This window comes from Manacus candei, unplaced genomic scaffold (assembly GCF_025592945.1).
Source record: "Manacus candei isolate 608988 ecotype Guabito, Panama unplaced genomic scaffold, ASM2559294v1 h1tg000017l, whole genome shotgun sequence".
Classification (NCBI taxonomy): domain Eukaryota; kingdom Metazoa; phylum Chordata; class Aves; order Passeriformes; family Pipridae; genus Manacus; species Manacus candei.
The window spans coordinates 13,626,207-13,645,197 of record NW_026138065.1 but is presented as its reverse complement, the minus strand read 5'-3'; the positions used below and the strand labels follow the sequence as shown (position 1 = coordinate 13,645,197).

The following is an 18,991-nucleotide window of genomic DNA, read 5'->3' as shown; positions in this document are numbered from 1 at the left end:
ATGTCTGTTCTATTTCGGGCCTCTTAAAATAATGCTGAAATATTTCAGCTTGCCTTGAACATTCTTCCCATCAGTACATACTGTGTTAAAGATAAAGCAAGGAAAAGGTATGAAAAACCCAAACCAAACAGTCTTCACAAGCTCAACCCTGAGTTGTTTTATTAAGCATGCCATTCTACAGGGCAGAGGCTGTAGAAAGTCTTCAGTCTAAGGCAGAGTGAAGATTTACTAGAAGGTTTGTGATCTGTTTACAGTGGGGTAAGAATAAATCAGGACAATGTACAAAGATGGATTATGACCCCAAGGAGTCCTTGTACTCTGCAGTCCTTTTGAGTCTTGTTAACCTACAGGATTTGAATCTATTCAAACCCATCAGTCCAATTACAAACTACTTTGCTTTTTCACCAAAAAGAATTACCTTTTATTCTTTTGGTTTTTCTCTCTCCCATTTTCCGTTGAAAAAATGGTTACCTTACATACATGCATTAGGTCTGGTCAACATGAGGAAGATTTGATTTTTAACTGTGCTGATATAATTGAACTGGTAAAAAACTTGTAGTGTGAATACAGTTATTGACAATATAAAAGTGTTTATCTTCAGTATATCTTACTCCATTTCAGCAGGAAAAATAATTACACACCCATAAATCACCTTACGTTGTTCAGACTATATCTGCACTAGGGTTTTTATTGTAGCACTTCCCTGGCAGTCAGACTCACCAACTTCCTTTCTATCCTGGCAGTGAATCAGGATGATTTGGCAGTAGGCACAGTACCATACTTTCCTGTGTTTCAGTTTTCCCAGAGTAAGTAAAAGGTAATTGTTAGATGTCAGGAAAAAAAAGAGTTTTCACTTCTTGAAAAGTATAAAATCCTTTTGATCTCAAAAAGTACACAAGTTTTAGCTAGAAAGCCTCATCTGAAACCCAGACATTTAATTTCTGGATTCTTCCTCTGAGTTTCTTCAGAGATACTCAGATTGTTCATTTTGCCAGTCTGCTGTGCCAAGCTGCTCTAAAACCTTCTGTGACACTCACCTTCCAGCTACAAGTCCTTCCTCTTTCAGACATGTTATAGGTCATCATCAATGCCCTTAATAAAGGGCAAAGTAGCCAGGTGGTAAATGCAGCTCATAACAGGACCTCTACTACCTGAAAAGTCGTGGAAGTACTTGTACATGAAAAATGGGAGAGGAAAGCTATTTGCTATTCATAACTTCTTTTAAAAAACATTGTGTTCTTGTTCTCAATAAAAAAATTTCACAAGGAAAGGACACTGGGGAAAGAAAAAAAAATCCTCCATCTATCTATGCCCCTTCTTTGCAGCGTTTTTCACCATGTTATCTAAGATGAACGTGTAAAGAGTGAACTTCAGGAAGCCATTACAAGAGGCTTCTGAAGCATTTGGTTTAAAAGCAAAGCATACTAACACACTGCTTGCAAAGGATAAGTTCACGTGACTGTCTGACCCATCAGACTTCCACTTCCTTCGATTCTGAGGTTTTACGTGGTTCAATGACAAAAACAACTGTGCTGCAAGGTGCTGACAGAAGAGGTAGCAGAGAGAAGGCTGTATTTCTCAGGCCACGAGTACAAATTGAGACTTCATGCCACACCAGAGTGCTTTTAGACTCTTTCACAATATTGTTGTTAGTGTTTGAGAATCAGTGTACAGAGCGTCCTCTCTTCTGCCTTAATACAAGTTTACAGTAGTATTATAAATATAAAAGATAATGTTCAAAACATCCAAAGGTTGTTGTGCACCTGATTAATTTCAATTAGAGTTCCTTGAGTCAGATCACTACCAAACAATTCCTCTGAAATACAGAGGGTTGTATAAGCCAGGGACCCAGACTGAAGCACTCATGGACTTCTAGGTAACTTAAATCTGGACTCAAGCATTTTATTGACATGTTTATTTGATGTGATTTTTTCTTTTTTTTTTTTTTTTTTTTAAGTCTCTGTCCCTTTATTCGTGTGATTGGATTCTGATGCCATATTAAGAGAAAACAAAGCATTTGCAACTTTCACAGCCTAGGTAGAAGCAGGAAAGGTTAAAAAACATTAAGAAGCCTTTTCTGGGTTTGTCAGATTCTAATTTTCACTTTGTATTCCCAGGATTTTGGTACAAAAATCTGTAGTTTGTGTCCTTGCACAAACAGAGCACCCATGCCTTTTGAAGCGGATACATTCCTACTCACAATCTCATCAAATTACAGATGGCCTGAACACTGATCATCCAAACTTTTGGGTTTTATTTGCATGACGGAGTGTCATCACTATATTACCAAGCTCAATAGTTTGGAAAGTCACGATTTGATTGCCTTCATTTTAATACAGCTCTATCTTGGCAATCAAGTGTTCATGAATGCTTTGACTGCAGTCAGTCTCCTGGGAGGTTGTGCCTCCAGCTAGTCCAGTAGCAGAGCTGGCCTCTGAGTCTGAGCAGCAGCAAGAGGAATCTCACACAACATCTTTAGCTGTACAGCCTCTGGCATGGATCTTATTGCTACTTTCTAGCCCTGATACCCTCTCCTGAGTGCTTTACCATTGCACAACTTTCATAGCACAGCCATATTTATGCCTACCCTGTACCAGTTCATATTGTCTCCCTGTCCTGCTCAACTTTACTCCTGGTCCTTATCTGCTTAGCTCTGTGCTTCTGAAATCATGCAGTGGCCTTGCTCCAGGTCTTCAAATTTTTTTCACTTACTCTTACAGGGATTCCCATTGTTCTTGAGTTTTGACCCTCTTTCCATCTTAACCCTCAAACTGGAATTTCCACCCCCGATTCCAGACTCTGGCTGCTCACCATGCTTTATGCCATATTGTAGTGGTTTGCTATGGATTTTTGCCTTCTCTGTGTTCCTAGTTTGTACTTGGTTCAAAATTAATATGTGGATCTGTCCTGTTTTTACCCTTACTGGTCCAAACTGAAGTCTACAATTTTCCACATCCTTGTGAAGAAAAAGTCTACTGTTCTAAAGTAAAAGCATTCACTTCCATTACCCTTGATCGGAAGAGCATTTGGGCTACAAGGGGCTAGCCTGCCATTTTCTCCCACTGCTCCCCATGGTCAGACTAAAGGAATTGATGTCCCCTCTGGTTCAGCTACTGGTCATTCTCTTGTCCATCCCTGTACTTCACTTTTATGCCCTTCTATGACATATGGAATGATCCTGCAGGCAGGCAATTTATGATAAAGGATCTCACAGTGCATTTCAAATTGTTACTGCCCCCAAGATGCATTTTCCAGACAGCTGGTTCAGCACGCAAGGGCTCATAACTCAGTATTTTCCATCAATGTCTTATGCACATTAGGATTGTCAAGGGAATTTCATCAGGACCATTTGCAGAAGGAGTGAGCTAATAGAGAAATGTTTGACTCAGTTTGCAAAGAATTTGTCTGGCGATGCCTATTAATAATAATGGCGATGATGATTGTTATTGTTTATTTCACTGGGATGTATGTCATTCAGATGTAGATTTTGGTCTGTTGTGACAGTTTTATTTGTGATCCGATTTTCCCAGGGGTGTGAATGGATTGCTGTTTATACAATGCAGCTGTGTTTTGGGTAGACTAGTACATAAGCTCTGGACATGATTCTTCTCTGAGAAGCTCTGGTTTTATTTTCCTGTGACAACACTAATATGCAGCTTTTACAATTGGTATGAATGGTGGATTTTCTGCAAATACATCAGAAAATTTAGGAACACAGAATTTTTAAGCAATTACAATTAGTACCAATCATGAAGCTACTATAATTATAAAGTGAAACAAAAAGAAAATAAAACTCAATGAAAACTCAGGCACAAATAAAGATTTGTATCCAGAAGAGTAATTTTGAATTGGGCCCTGTCATTCAAAACAGATATTTAAGTCAAATAGTACAGAACAAGTGGCTGCATATATGGCAGAAAATTATTAATTTATTAATATATTAAATGCTAATATAATTTATATAATAATTTACAAACAATACAATAATGTATTATATTTAATTATACCTAGCTATATGCCATCATTTTGTAATATTATTATATATGTCATTTTATATAGCCAACATAAATTATACATTAGTTTTATTAATATATATATTTATGTGCATAAATTTAATAAGAGTCATAGAATCATCGAATCAACCAGGTTGGAAAAGACCTTCAAGATCATCAAGTCCAATCCTTGATCCAACACTGCCTTGGTTACTAGACCATGGCACCAAGTGCCACATCCAGTCTCATCTTAAAAACCTCCCTGCCCAGCCCAGTCTGATTACTCTCTCCGTAAAGAAATTTTTCCTAATATCCAACCTAAACTTCCCCTGACAGAGTTTAAGATCATGCCCTCTTGTCCTAATGCTGGTTGCCTGGGAGAAGAGACCGATGCCCATCTGACCACAACCTCATTTCAAGGGAGTTGTAGAGAGTGATGAGGTCTCCCCTGAGCCTCCTCTTCTCCAGGCTAAACAACCCCAGCTCCCTCAGCTGAAGATGAAGATATATTTTTAAACTGTATAATAGATTAGATCAAGTCAATCCCCCATTAAAGCTAGTATCATGACTCTAGCAGCACCTAAGTTCTTCAACTGGAAAGAAGAATAAAATCCACCTTGAATGTGTTTAGGTAGTGGTGGTTTTCTGCTATCAGGGAACAGGAGTTATCAGGGAAAAGGCGGCATTCCTCACTGTGTTCACTGGATTGATGGGATTGGACATAAGAATTGATACTATTCCAAAAACTAAAGCTCTCTGCAATGACAGAAGGATCCACCTAGGGAATGCTGGTACTTAAGTTAGTTCCTCAAAGGGGATATAGTTTAAAATCATTACCTGACATTAATATATCCCTTAATGGAGAGTGAGACATAAATATATCGATGTTCAAGAAGGTAAACCAGTCAAGGAGGTTTTCAGAGACACCCTTGGAAAAAGTAAACACCAGTTCTTCCTGCTCTTTGGTTTAGGAAGGTCTAGGAATGAGAGACCACTGTGTACAGAACCAGCCTCACAGTGCTTGTAAGATGTATCTCGTTGGGGTTTTTTGTGGGGGAAAAAAAACAAACACACACAAACAAACCTAACAAAAACAGCCCCCAAATCAACAAAAAGCAAACAAAACAAAAAATACATAAAAATTATCCCCAATAAACCACTTGACCCCCCCAAACCTTCCCCATACTATATGCCAATTCCTGGGGCATGCCAAGTGTTGAACAAATTTAGCTTGGCTTGTGGACCAAGAATCTTGGACCTTATCAGAAATCTGGATGCCTTTGTTGTGGGAGTTCTCATCTTTTTCTGAGAGACCAGGTTTTAATTTCTCATTGTGTATGCTTAGATACTAGTCACGAATATGCCCTAGGAAGCTACTAGCTGCTATTAAAATCCCCTGGACATCTGTTATGATGTTCACTCCAACCTCTGCATATGATGGGATGCATGCAGCAGTTTTCCACACACTTCTGAGCAAATACAGCAACTACTTTTGTTTTAGCTGTGCATGTCAGATTAGAGCCAAAAATGAAAATATTAATACAATGCCCTTGGATAGTTTTTTATTTTCTTTGTTTCTTTGTGTCTCTGAAGGTGTATTGGAGGAGCTGACTAAAAAGAGGAGAGTCAAAGACTTGAAACAGTTCAAAGAAACAGGAAAGAAAACATGGGAAATGTTTTCTGATTGAAACCCTGATGTTAAAGCACTGAGGGAAGGGGAAAATGATCAGGAGGAAGAATGCTGCATGGTTGAAGAGCCCTACCTCTTAGAATAACAGGGTCTCATCTTAAGGTAGTAATTAACATGCCATGTAAACACTGATGTGTTGCCTTTTCATTTCCATTTCATTTTCTCTCTGGTTTCATTCTTTTTTCAAGGATACTTCACATCCCAGCACTATACGGCATTAGAGCAGGTAATTATAGGTATGTGCTTTCACATGCTTGTGTCTTCACACACATGCATAAACACAGCGTGATACATGAAGGATCCCCGAGCTGAATTTGGTAAATTCAGACCTACAGAGTCAATTTATAAAGCAGATCAGACTAGACTGCCATAATCCTATAAATCTATGCATCGACCTTGTGAATCAGAGCCTCCTGTAAGCTACAGATAGGATAGTGGGGATTTGCCAGTGTGGGCTTGGAATGATTGCATTACTCACAGGTAAATAAACCTGGTCTCTATGAACAAAAGAAATGGCAAAAGGGACTCAGTAACAGATGTCATTCAGTCTCGAAGCAGCCATTCAGCCTATAAGTGTATCTGTGTTCACGAGTGGGGAAAGGGTTCTGTCGGGCCAGCAAATGTAGCAGTTGCACCTTTACATATGTACCACACATAAAGTTACACCACTGAAAAAGGTTGGATAGGACACTAGATGTGGGTTTTTTCTCGGTTATAGGTTGTGATTTTTGAAAATGCCTTGTTGTTTGTAGTTTTACTGCTGTATCTACATGCAAAACAAACTTTCATCCATCCAGTTCCCTCAGGCAGCATCTGCAGTGTTACCTGCACTGGCATTTGGCTGCGGGAGAGGCAGAGGGTTCTGCACAAGGCATGGAGCTTTAGGCTCACCTTTTCTTTTGCACGTCCCTTTCCTTTCCCTGATTTGCACTATCCTACAAGACCTAATCCACAGTCACAGACGTAAGAGCTTTATCCTCTGCTGTGTTGTCCTCAGTGGATCATCTCAGACTAATCCAGTGTCAGTATAAAAACAGCTTTCTCACTTTGTGGAGAGGCTTTCAGTAGCTTCTTACTGGATCCAGACAGCAAGAGGTGTTGGTGTCAGAAGAAAGAGGGCTGTGATGGACCCTTGGCTCTTAGAAAAGCAAGAAAACCAATGATGAAGTCTTGCATGTCCTCTAGTGCCTTCCATCTGTGCACCAATTCTGGCATATGAATCAGCTCAGCCACAGCACACTGTGAGCAGAGAAAGGAGAATTGACTGATTTTTGCTCATGAGGCAAATGAGGTGTAATCCCATAAATGCATAAGTATATAAATTTTAAAAATTTAAGGAATTTCAGTAACTTTATTTTTTGGAAGTACAGGTGAGTTAGAAAGGATCTGTAGTTTTGAGTTACAAATATCAGGATACTGTCACCGATTTCAGTGAGAGTTGAAAAACCTTGGCATCTTTGACAACTTAAACATCCAGTATAGGTCAAGGTCAGCATTTAAACTCAGCCAAAAATCTTGGGGAAAAGTGATGCCTGTGATTTGTTGTAAGGTCGTGTGACCCTCAGTCCAGGGAATGAAACCAGGAATCCTGACTCCAGCTCCTAAAAAAGCTATTTCAGCCAGTTTTCACTCCTATACATAGCAATGGAAAAAGCATCTCTGTGGCCAAACCACAGAAGAGAGTTTGTTCAAGTCGAAGGAGCATTGTGGTGTGTCTGTGGGCTCTCTCCTCGTGTCTCATGGACTGTTTCATGTGGTTAATGGTTTGGCAGAGGAATAATTGATTAGGACGAGCAACTCGAGAATCTCGGAGCATTTTGATTTTCAATTTAGATAACTATCAGAAAGGTCAGATGCTTCTAAGGATTTCCTCCCATTCCTTAACTGGAGAAATCAAACTGACAGGTGTGTCACCTAAAGAACTCTAGTGCAAACTGTATCAGAAATGCCAGGAGGTGCCAACTTTTTGAATAAATAAGGAATCTACTCTGATTATTTGAATCTGTGAGACATTTTCTTGATTTGTTACGAGAACTGACAAAGCTTGGGGGGGGGGGGAATAGAATCCTAGCCCTTACATCTTAGTTTATTTGATGTCCAGGTTTTGGCTGGGGTAGAGGTTTGTTGTGGTTTTTTATCTTATTAGCTTGTGGAGTGCTCTGTTTTGAAAAATTTGGAAACTTTTCTAGAAGTTTCATAAATTCCTCAAATAACTTCAGAAACTGTAATAACTGCCTCTTTCACAGATAAACTACCAACACTCTAGATCTTCAAAAAACAAAAGAAACAGTAAAGATGAAAGATTTCTGTCAAATACCAGGTAGATAAGCTTGATGGAAAATCATGAAACTGAATGATTGTATCTTACCCAGTCTCACTTTATAATCTAAGGATATCTCATGTCAGTCAAAAGCCAGTGCAGCTCTTTATGCCGCATTTCCCAAGTTTTGCTTAGTCAATGCCCACATGCCTCAGATGACAAGTCTTACAACAAGAAGGTGCTCCACCATCTGATCCATCATCAGGAGACTCCTGCTTCCCCCACATCCTCATTCTACTACTTAGCCATGACTGCAGTTTACATACTATTTAGTTTTGTCTCATTAAGGCATTGTTTTAGATGCTACTGTATAATTAATAATTCAGAGTAATAACCTTTGAATGAGATACCTTAGTGGTTATATAATTGTAGCTACCCCTTGTTCAGCTTTTCTATAAACTTTTACACTTTTGTTTCATGAAAGTTTCCAAAAAATAAATGATTTAGAGTAAAGTCGTGTCAGGTCACAAAACTTTAGTAACAGGAGTCTCCCTGACCCTCACAATCTGAAGTATCTCTGGCCTGACCTTCCTAAAGAATCTAAAAAACCAGACCCTGAATCTATAACTTGAATGTTTCAGTAAAAAAAAGTGTTTGTTTATCTCTGGCCATTATGTTTCTTAGTTTTTAACAACAATGGTAAATGTGAGTACGAAAAACCTATTCCAATGTTATACAAATGTGAATTGCCCAACTCCTGAAGTCCAAGGGGGGAAGGCAGTTCAGATAAAATTATGATAGCCAAGTTTATTTCAGCTGTCAACACTATGAAATGTGTCCTGATATTGATACTCAGAGCAACTACACCGAACAGTTAGGAGGAGTAGACGGCGTATGAACAGGGGAGAAGAAAGGTAGAAATGCTGCATAATAGTTTTTTCATTTATTTCTTTTCAATAAGCATTTTCAGTGTGTCTCTCACATTTGATTACTGGGCTTTTGGTTAAATCCAGAAGGACACAGAAATTGATGAACTTGAGCATTTTCAAGAGAATTCATCAGGAAATCCAGCAGAGGTGAAGATGTTCACCTGAGCAGCAGCTGTAGTCTGATCTCAGGCATTTCTCAGCATTCTCCTGTAATACTCTTACAGTCAGGATTGCTGAAGCAACAGGCAGCACCCAGGAAAGTTTCACACCCTTGGGAACTGATCAAAGAAGAAGTAGAAATAGACTTTGTTCCACCAGCAAGGTGACTCTTCCTCTCTTGAGGCACCTTCAAAGGGGATCTGAGGGTGAAAGGACTACCCTTTAGTAATCCTTTACTTCAGTCTCATCTGTGTGAATACAGTCCCCCTGTTCTTTTTCACTTCTTGTAAATAAAGTTATTGTTTAATAATAACCTCATCTAGCTGAACACCTATTTTACCAGTAGTAAAATTGTACCCTTATGCAAATTTACTGGAAATATTTATTAATTTCCAGGTGTGCTTAAGTGGGTTCAATTGGCACCACTGTAATGAAGTTAGTAATGCTACAGACTTCTGCTGAACTGTGAAGTGAGCTTATAGAAACAGAGAGGTGAATTTGGGGAATTTGTGCTGCCTTCTGTCAAAAGGCAGACTGGAAGGAAAAGCAGTAGAAAGACTTCTGCTTGTTCACTTAGTGGAACTAAATAACTGTATTTAATTTTCCAGATATTAATATTGTTAGGTTGTTTTTTCAGCACTTGCTGATTATGACTGGAAATCCCATGGGTTGATATGGTGCAGTACCAAGAACTTGTGAATGATCTGAGGGTGGAGATTATTGTTTTATTTTGGTCTGTATAGCATGACATAGTAAGAAAAATGATAGGACCCCAGCAGTGTGTGCAGGGCTTTGTAACAGGCTGTGGGCAAGGTGGACCAAGACCTACGTTCTCATTGTACAGATTTTGGTCTTCTGGCTCTGACATGCACGTATTTCTCAGCAAGCTGCCAAGAAAAAATAAATGTGAAAAGGGAAAACTTAAAAGACTGTGAATCATATCTCAGGAACTGCTAATGATTGCCCTTCAGCTGCTAGCACAATGCCTGTAAATGCCTATTTAGGAAAAGAGCAACATGAATTCTAATGCCAGTGATCAGCACTCTTATGGTTAGTAGTTACAAGTGTGGTGTCATTTTGTGAGGTTAAATCATATCTCTTCTTTTCCAACCAAGTGTTCAAAATGATTTTGTCTTTTTTTTCATTGCTCATTAGAGAAATCAGAAGTGGGAAAAAGCCACAGTGGTTGATGTATGACACCCTCTGATACTAGGAAAGCTAGAACAGACTAAACTGTTTCAGTTGGAAGAGATTTACAATGATCTTCTGGTCCAAGTGCCTGACCAGTTCAGGGCTGACCAAAAGTTAAATCATGTTAAGGGCATTTTGCAAATGGCTTTTAAGCACTGACAGGCTTGAGACATCAATCACCTCTCTAGGGTGCCTATTCCAGTGTTTGACCCCACTCTTGGTAAACAAGTGTGTCCAAATATCCAGGCTGAACCTCCCCTGGTGCCACTTTGAACCATTTCCATGCATCCTTACACTGAATCCTATTGAGAAGAGCTCAGCAGCTCCCTCTTCACTTCGTCTTGTCAGGGAGTAGAAGAGAGCAATGAGGTTACCCCTCAGACTCCTTTGCTCAAAACTAGACAAGCTCAAATTCCTTGGCCACTCTGCATAGGACACAATTTTTTCAGCCCTTTCACATCTTTGCTGCCTTTGTCTGGACACATTCAAGGACTTTCACATCCTTCTTAAATTGTGGGGTCCAGAGCTGCACACAGTGCTCAAGATGAGGTCACACTAATGCCAACCTCTTTTCCTGTAGGAATGTTCTCTCTTTCACACTGCAGGACTGACAGCAGAAACACAGGATACAGATTACTTCAGCTTCTGTTCTGCATGGATACATGGTCATAATACTTTATTGTGGTCCTATCTATCAGTCCAGAAATTTTCTTCTCCATCTCTTTGCAAACATAGTGCCAAATAGTTGTCATGATCCTTTTCTGTGAGATATTGCTCTGCTGTCTCTTATTTCTCAATGTTATGATACTTTCCTTCTGTTAATTATAGATTTAACTGCATTTGAATCCACATCAACCCCATAATCTCTTCCCTTTTTCACCCATCTTGCTGATGCGTTTCAAACTTTTAATTAACTAGGCATATTTTATGCTCTCTTATTTTTCCCTCTTTCCTTTGTATAGTGGAATTCAGAGAGTCCAGCCACAATGTCTAGGCAGTCCATAAATGCCACTTAATAAATATAAATAGGAATGTTCTCTGGATTTACTCCTGTGACTTGGCAGTGGCTGAAGAGCCTCATCCAGTCTGTAGACAATTAAATTAAATGTAGTTTTTGGAGGGGCCTTTTCTCAGAAATCAGATATACCTTATAACACTTTGTTATACATCTATATATTTCCAACCAAATTCATTAATGATTTTTGTGAATATTAAAAAGAAAAAGAAAAACAACCCCCCAAAATTAAGTCAAGATGTTAAGTTTAGATTAACTTGTTTCTTACTCATTCAGAATAGGAAGTACGGATCCTTGTTTTTCAAAGACTGTATAACGTATTTTTCCCTCCTAGGCTTAGACCTTTACATGCCAAATTTCAGTCTGGAGCACTGTTTTTTGAACCACATACTGTATTTTTTAGTCTAGTTGATCTGTTTCAGTATTTAAGCAAGAATCAGAGATTTGGGCTCATGTTCAACCACATCAGTATCGTTTGAAAGGTTTGGTATTTCTCTTGAAACTATCTGGGGTAGAAGACTCAAAATTATCCAGGACACTTATATTTTTCTAATGAATCAACACTGAGGAAAGAAACCTCTAACCCTACTCACAGACCCAATAATGAATCACTAAGAGGCGAAGGGAGACCTGAGGTGGGCAGTTGATACTTTCTGTTGCATGATTTTTGATTGCTCTGATAGCAGGGCTAAAGATGCCAGGTTTGAGATACTTATCAAGTAATTCTTTTTGATTAAAAAAAAAAAAAAAAGAGAGACAAATAAGTAGTTGTTCCAGGGAAAGTATTACTGGTGGGAATTTACAGCCAGAAAGGTTATGCTTCACCTGTAACTAAAACTATATGTGGTCATTAGCTCTTCCCCTTCACCAGCTCTGCTACTAAGTAAAGTCCCTGACTCTGATTGCAGCTAAACTCTCCAGAGAGAGAAAGATGTTTCATGTTTCCTTCTCCTTCTCTCCTAATGTTTCTATGGGGCGTTCCAGTTTCACAGTGTGTGTCCCAGCAAGGTGGATCACAGGTGTGTAGTCAGAGAACTTCCCCTGACCAGATATGTTGTTTGGAGAAAGCATATTTCCAGTAATACCGTTAGTTTGTCTAGTACAGTCAATTAGCAGATGTCCTGTCATTATAATATGCTCTTTCCCCTCAGTTTAGTCGTGCTATTACTTCATTCTGAAATTAGCTCCCTAAACAGAAAAGGAACTAGAAGATAGACATACTTGCAGGTCAAATGCCATGCCAAAATACAAATATGCCAAATAGTAAAACCAAGCTAAAGTGACTTTCATTTCAGGTGAGGGGAAGACTTCTAGGTCTGCTGGCTCTCACTGTACCATCAGTCAGGCAGCAAGCTCAGCAGTGTCCCACCAAACCATTTGCCTTAGGAGGTGGAATAGCAGGCAGTCAGGCAGTGGGGCAATGTTTCCTTGTCAATAATGTTCCTGCAGATTTCAGACACATTAAGCTGTTGTTTTTTCAGCATAAAATAATTCTGTGGACACTTCCGTGCAGCTGCTGTTCTGACAATAGTGATTGACAGAAACAGGCTGGGAAACGTGCTCAGAGCTCAAAAGAAAGGCTGAGGAAGGCAAACTGAAAGCAAAAAATGGGGTGGAGGGAGGAACTGTGTAGAGCAGGAATCTGTGAGGAGGCTTTTCTGTATGCCTAATATTTTGATTATGTGGAAAAAGACCCTTTCCAAAGCCCCTCTTGATCCTTGTTGCTCTTATTCTTTTGTGGAAAACACAACAAATCCATAGGCAACAAAGATTGGATGGGACTGTATCCATTGTTTCTCACTATATCAAATGCTACTTTTTTTCTATTAATTAATTCAATTAATTTCTTCTGTCCTTCCTCACTTGTTCATATCTTGTTCTCGTGATCGAGTAAATACTTTCTGTTCTGAGCTCTGAAAGACTATGACACCTTGCTGTTAAACATTTGGGAGTGGATTTTAAAAGCAAATCACATTTTTTTCTCAGCAGTGATGCTGTCCCACATAAAGAGATATGTCTGAATATGATTGTGGATAGATAAGTACACACTTTTTGTTTATACTTAATGGGTTTCTTTGTAGTGCTAAGAAATCTGTGAAGGTATCTATCTGTTAAGAGATGTGGTACCAAACTAACAGAGGGAAATCAATGAGGATATCATTTTCACTCTGACTACCAGTTTGATTTTATAAGTTTCCTTATCAGAAAATGCAAATGTCCCAGCAGTATTTTGTTAAGGGATATTTTGATATTTTGCTTAACCCTAGAGAATGAAATAAAAAGGAAGCTTTATTGGTTCAATATAAATAGCTTATACAAAGCACAGCATCCTACTGCAAAAGAGCAGTATAAATCTGCACTTTTAATGCTATAACACAGAACTGTGCAGACGATAGAGGTGCAAAGCTAGATTATTACAGGTCATTCCAAATCTGTTTTTAAAATATAGACTATTTCTTCCAAATAATATCATCATCAACCATTTTGTTTATATACACATTCTGAGCCATATTTTCTGTAAATTTAGGCTTTTTTTTCAAAATAATCTGGGTGACATTTAGCCCTATGAATTGGGTAGAATTAAGACAGCAGAATTTTGAGGCTTAACTTGGCAGAGAGAATGCCTCTTTCTGTGTCCTTATTCACAGCCCAAACTTCATCATCTGCATGTTCATCATAAAATCCTGACAGTCTTTTAAGATGCCTTCTCCTCAGAAGTGTTCCTTGAAAAAATATCAAGGAACAACTTTCATCTTCTGTTTTAGCTAATGTCCCGCTAGGTATTTGTAATGTTTTATTTGTGCAAACGGTCACCTGATTTCCTCTTTTGATCACTCGAAACAGGAGGATAATAAGAGGTAAGCCTTAGCAAATACTTAGCTGCTGTTAACATTGAGGAAACTTTCATTATGAGTGAAAAAACTGTGTGAACAATGAACAAGTTGCTGCAAACAACAGACTTGACTTGCAGTATTTGTGAATGAATTGTGGATATAGGTTTTTGTTTGTTGCTTTCTGGCTTATTCTATTCCCAATGAAAATTATGCTATATGGATGGTTAGACTGTTGGCAAGATTATTACACAGTATCATAAGGGTGAGATTTTTTTTGGTCCAGAAAAGGTATTTTTCTTGGCATATTCCACAGTGTAAAAATTTTGAAGATGCATTCTATTTATCTATGTCTCTTCATGATATGGAGACCAAGAAAGATATTATTTGAGATAGTGTTTGAATTTCAGAAAAACAAAGTAATCCTTGCAATCAAAAGAAAGCAAATCAATCCCCAAAAACATTCAGTGCTGCTTTTGTGGCTTATATGGCTGTGTCTGCACTGATGAATCTTTCTGTTTTCCCCAGCCTTCCTTCACAGTTGTCCAAGGTGGGCAATTTCTCTGAAGGAACTAGGATTCTCTTCCTGCACATTTACTCAGATTTCCTTTCAAAGGATAAGTAGCACACCTAGGGACTGAGTGCCTTGACTGGATTACTTGACATCTGTTTAGATAAAACTTACATTTAACAGTAAGCTGTGCCGAGACTCGCTCTTCCTAGTAGCTGTCTGTCATAACAATTACTGCAGATTATGTTTAATTGGATGATGGCAGAATGGTTCACTTAGCTCCATCCTTTTGGCTTTGTTGCTGATGATCTGAAACTGCATCTGTGGTACAACTTGCAGCAGAAAATAGGTTTTCATTCCAAGGAGGTTGAAGCAGTTTACCAGGTTTATCCATTTGATAAGATCAAAGGGCTGGAGAATGAAAGAAGCTGTTCAGATTTATTATCATTATTATTAACTCAAATGACAGTTTCTGGTCAGCACTGTTTTTCATGATGAATGGGAGGGTATTTCAACCGCATTCACAAATGCTTCTAAAAATATCCATGCTACAGGTGATTGACAGCTCTTTGAACGTTTTAAAAGGGAATGGGAGTCTGTTACAAAAGATGAACATGCATCTTGACTCAAGTTTGACACCTCTTTTTTTTCTCCCAAGTTCCTACTCACTTTCTAAAACATTTTCTTACTGGATGGTCTGTCTCATCTTTTTCATCTACAGTTAGAGCAATATTGGAAAGTTGCCTCCATTTTTAACTCAAGTGATAACCCATCTTAGAGACTCAGATTGCTCCACTGACTCTTGGAGATTGGTCTGACATCTTATTATAAATTATTGCTAACCTGTTTCTGAAATTCACAAGGAATTTAAGCCTACAAAACCAACTGGCATTTAACATCAGTGTGATTTATTTATGATGAAAATTTCAAGCATGTTAACTAGCATTTTGACATCAAAGCTCTGGACTCTAATATAGGCAAGTACTGGTATAATTATTGCTATATATCCTAACATTTCTGAAAAACTAGAAAAACTCTAAAAGTCTAGTATGCATATTGAAAACTAAGACAATATGGTTGAGAGGTTTAAGAAACTACTCAGAATTAGGACACGTGTATTCAATATCCGGCAAAATTTTCTTCTTTGTATTTATTATATTCATGGTTTGCTTTTGTTAGAGAAAAAAAATAAATTAGGAAGTGACATAATTTCAACAGTAATGTACAATTTGCAAAGAAAATAGATGGATTCCAGTACCATAACCCTTAAGAAGTCAGATGGTTTTCTTTTAAAAACAAAACAAGACAAAACAACAACAGCAAAACCAAACCAAAACAAAACCAAAACAACTCACAAACAAACAAACAAATGAACCCCCCAAAAAAACGGTGCAGTTAACAAAATAAAATTTCTTTGATATCTGTGAATGAGAAAAGCTTTGTGCTTCACATAGTCAAAAGAGCTGAAATGAGAAGCATTCCATTTAGAGATGATTTACGGTTTTCACAGCTTTTGCTTCTGCTATTGCTTCAAAAGAAACCATATTTTCTCTATTCTGTTCTTTCTTCGATGCGAAACAATAACATTATATCATAAAAAATTGCTTTTATTTATTGCTGCTTGACTTACCAAATCTTCCCTGATGCTTTGGTTAGTGTGTTTATTATTAACCTTTCTCAGATAAAATCTAAGTACAAATAAATCAAAAACCTTTGGTCACTTGGACACAAAATTAAAATAATCTTGACCTATATTGTTTTATGTTTACTCCCACTTATCTCCTAAAATCAACTTTCTCTATACAGTCAATATGCTAGTGCTCAGCAGTCTCCTATAGAATGGACATTTGATTCCGTGCCAGGGTTTCTTGCTTTCATGTAGTTTCTCTAGCCTTGGGGAAACATTTTTTTTCTTTCATTTTCTCAGCAGTTTGAGAGATTCCTATCCATTTCTACCAGGTGGCAAAGGTGAAAGCATATCTATAATAAAAATGTGTTTAAGGAGAGCAGAGCAACTTGCAGTGTCATAACATTATGACACTGGTATCACATCACGAGATGCAAACGCTGTGCTCCCAGGCAAGGAGCATGCCACACAGCCACTCCTGGCAGCATGTCAGAACTGCTCCCAACTTGTCTTGTTCCCTCCTGCAAAAGTGATAAAAACCTTCAACCCTCATTATCCAGTACTATTAGAATACAGGATGGCAAAAAGCAAGGGGGAATGGGTAAGATTAATTGTCTTGAGGTTTTTAAGGAATATTAGCTGTGTCACTGAGGGTTTTCCACTTTTAGTTACAATCACCAAAGTAGTGCTCTTTCTGAGTCTTAACTTTCATGATGCACAATTTACTTTTTGGATAGTATTTATGGGGTATTGATGATCAGTTTAAATCTCTTTCAGCATTTGGGCATGATAGCTCTGCAACAGATGGGTGCAGGGAAAACAACCCTACGAGCTGCTGAGCAGTCGGAACCAAGCTCCTTGGTTATGTTGACAGCCATGCTGTGATTTATGGTTTAACCATGGAGTTTCATTTAGCCACACTTTTAGCTTTAGAACTCATTAAATGTTTCAGGTAAAGAATGGATGTAAGCTCCTTTCCTGTCCCCAGACTCTGCATTTGCTTTTCATATCAACCACAACTGGTCATACAGCCTGTCCTCTTGATAGGACAGCCCCAGTCTTCTGCTAACATCAGGAGGGTATTAGTTTGCCAGGTTAGCACTGCAAAACAGGCTCACTTGAGTTAAGAGCAACAACCATAGGCCACAGAGAAGACGTCTGTGAACTATCTGACAATCATCAGGGAAAACTTCACCCTAGACAGACACATTCTGAATGACTGTGCAGTCAAAAGTGTTTGAAAATGGTGCTTTGCACTTCTTATACAAAGGACTTGAGGAGAGGAGTGGACACAAGAAAGGGATCCATCCCTCAAAGGGTTGACATGGAAAGGCTAGATACAAATAAGCAATATCTGCAGAGACCAGGTCTATGTCTGACAAGCTAGGCCTTGCATGGAGGGCTGTGGAGAGCAGTTGGAGAACTTTACTGGTGTGTGGTTAGAATTTTGTAGCGGTAGAAGCTATTTGGTAGGGTAAAACTCTTTTTGGTACTAATGATTTTGCATAAGCACTCAAAGCAGGAGTTGCTCATGTTATCTTCTTACCCCGTGACTGCAGCAGTGGCTGCTTATCACACCTGCCTTCATGCTTCCACCATCCACATCCCCACACTTCAAACTTGATACCAGGAGGGGCAGGGAAGGAATGAAAACAGAGAAAATGAAGGTGGTCTAAATCCAACCATGCTATTACACTGAACTCTATGTGACTGACTGGAGGAACTAGTCTGTGTACTGCACAGAGTCGTCCCTTCCACAAACAGAAGCGTCAGCAAAGAAATGCTCAGGAGTAACCACATGAGGGACAAGCCTTAGCATCCATCTTGAGTTCTTGTCACTGAAAATTTTCTAGTGCTTTATAAATAGTGGCTGGAGCGGTAGTGCTTATTTAAGTACATGAGAAGTAGAAAGAAACAAGAAGGGACTTGTTTAGATCAGTGGAGAGAAAAAAAAAAGAAAAAAAGTCACTTCTAGTATAAATACTTTTAATCCCTGCAGTGATCGTGTAAAAGATACCTGTAAAAACTGGATTCTTATTAATCTCAGTTGGTTCTTAGTTGTTGATTAGCAAACAAACCTAGAGCTGTTGAAATTCTTGCCATTAAATGACTCCATAGAAACCAAGGAGCATACTATTTTCTCCACCTAACAAAAAGATCAGCTTGAATGCCTATAGTCCATCATCTTCTTTTCCAAAGGTGTGGCCATTGACCTCTTTGTCATTGTACAGAAGATGGTGCTAATGGTTGAATTTAGCTGGCCAGTTGTGGTTGGCAGATAAAATGTGTTGTTCAGAAACAGATTTCAGTAGTATTTGCTCTCCAGTGTACATTATGAATACCTACAGACCTTGATAACCCCTTGATCTGTGCAGCTGCTTACCCTCTCAGAAACAGGTAAGTGCTGTGCTGTGATCAAGCCCTCCGTCAGAAACAGAGATTCATTAGAAGGAGAAAGGAAAACTTACTTCTAAACAGTTTGCACTACAGTTTGTTCAGGATATGAAAGAGCCTGTCTGCTGTTTTGAAAATTGAAGGGATAGTTCCTTTCACAGTCATTAAACCTCAGTAAGGATATTTTAAAAATAATCAATTGTTTTAGTCTGAGTGAAATAAAATGTCTTGTTGACTCTGTATTGTAAAAGCTCCTTTGAGATTCCCCTTCTTCATTTAGATATTTTGGCTGAATTGATTTAACAGGACATCTTTTTCTTGCTATGAGTAGAGAAGTGGTATATGGTTGAGTTACACTGTGTGCCAGGATGCTGAGGCTCAGCATAAATAAG

At 38.5% G+C, this 18,991-nt stretch overlaps 1 protein-coding gene across 5 annotated transcripts in view; it reads left to right on the top strand.

The window, feature by feature from the left end:
* The window catches only part of LRFN2 (leucine rich repeat and fibronectin type III domain containing 2), a 158,090-nt gene that overhangs the window by 39,490 nt on the left and 99,609 nt on the right, over nt 1–18,991 (top strand). The gene's annotated exons all lie outside the window — the stretch shown is intronic.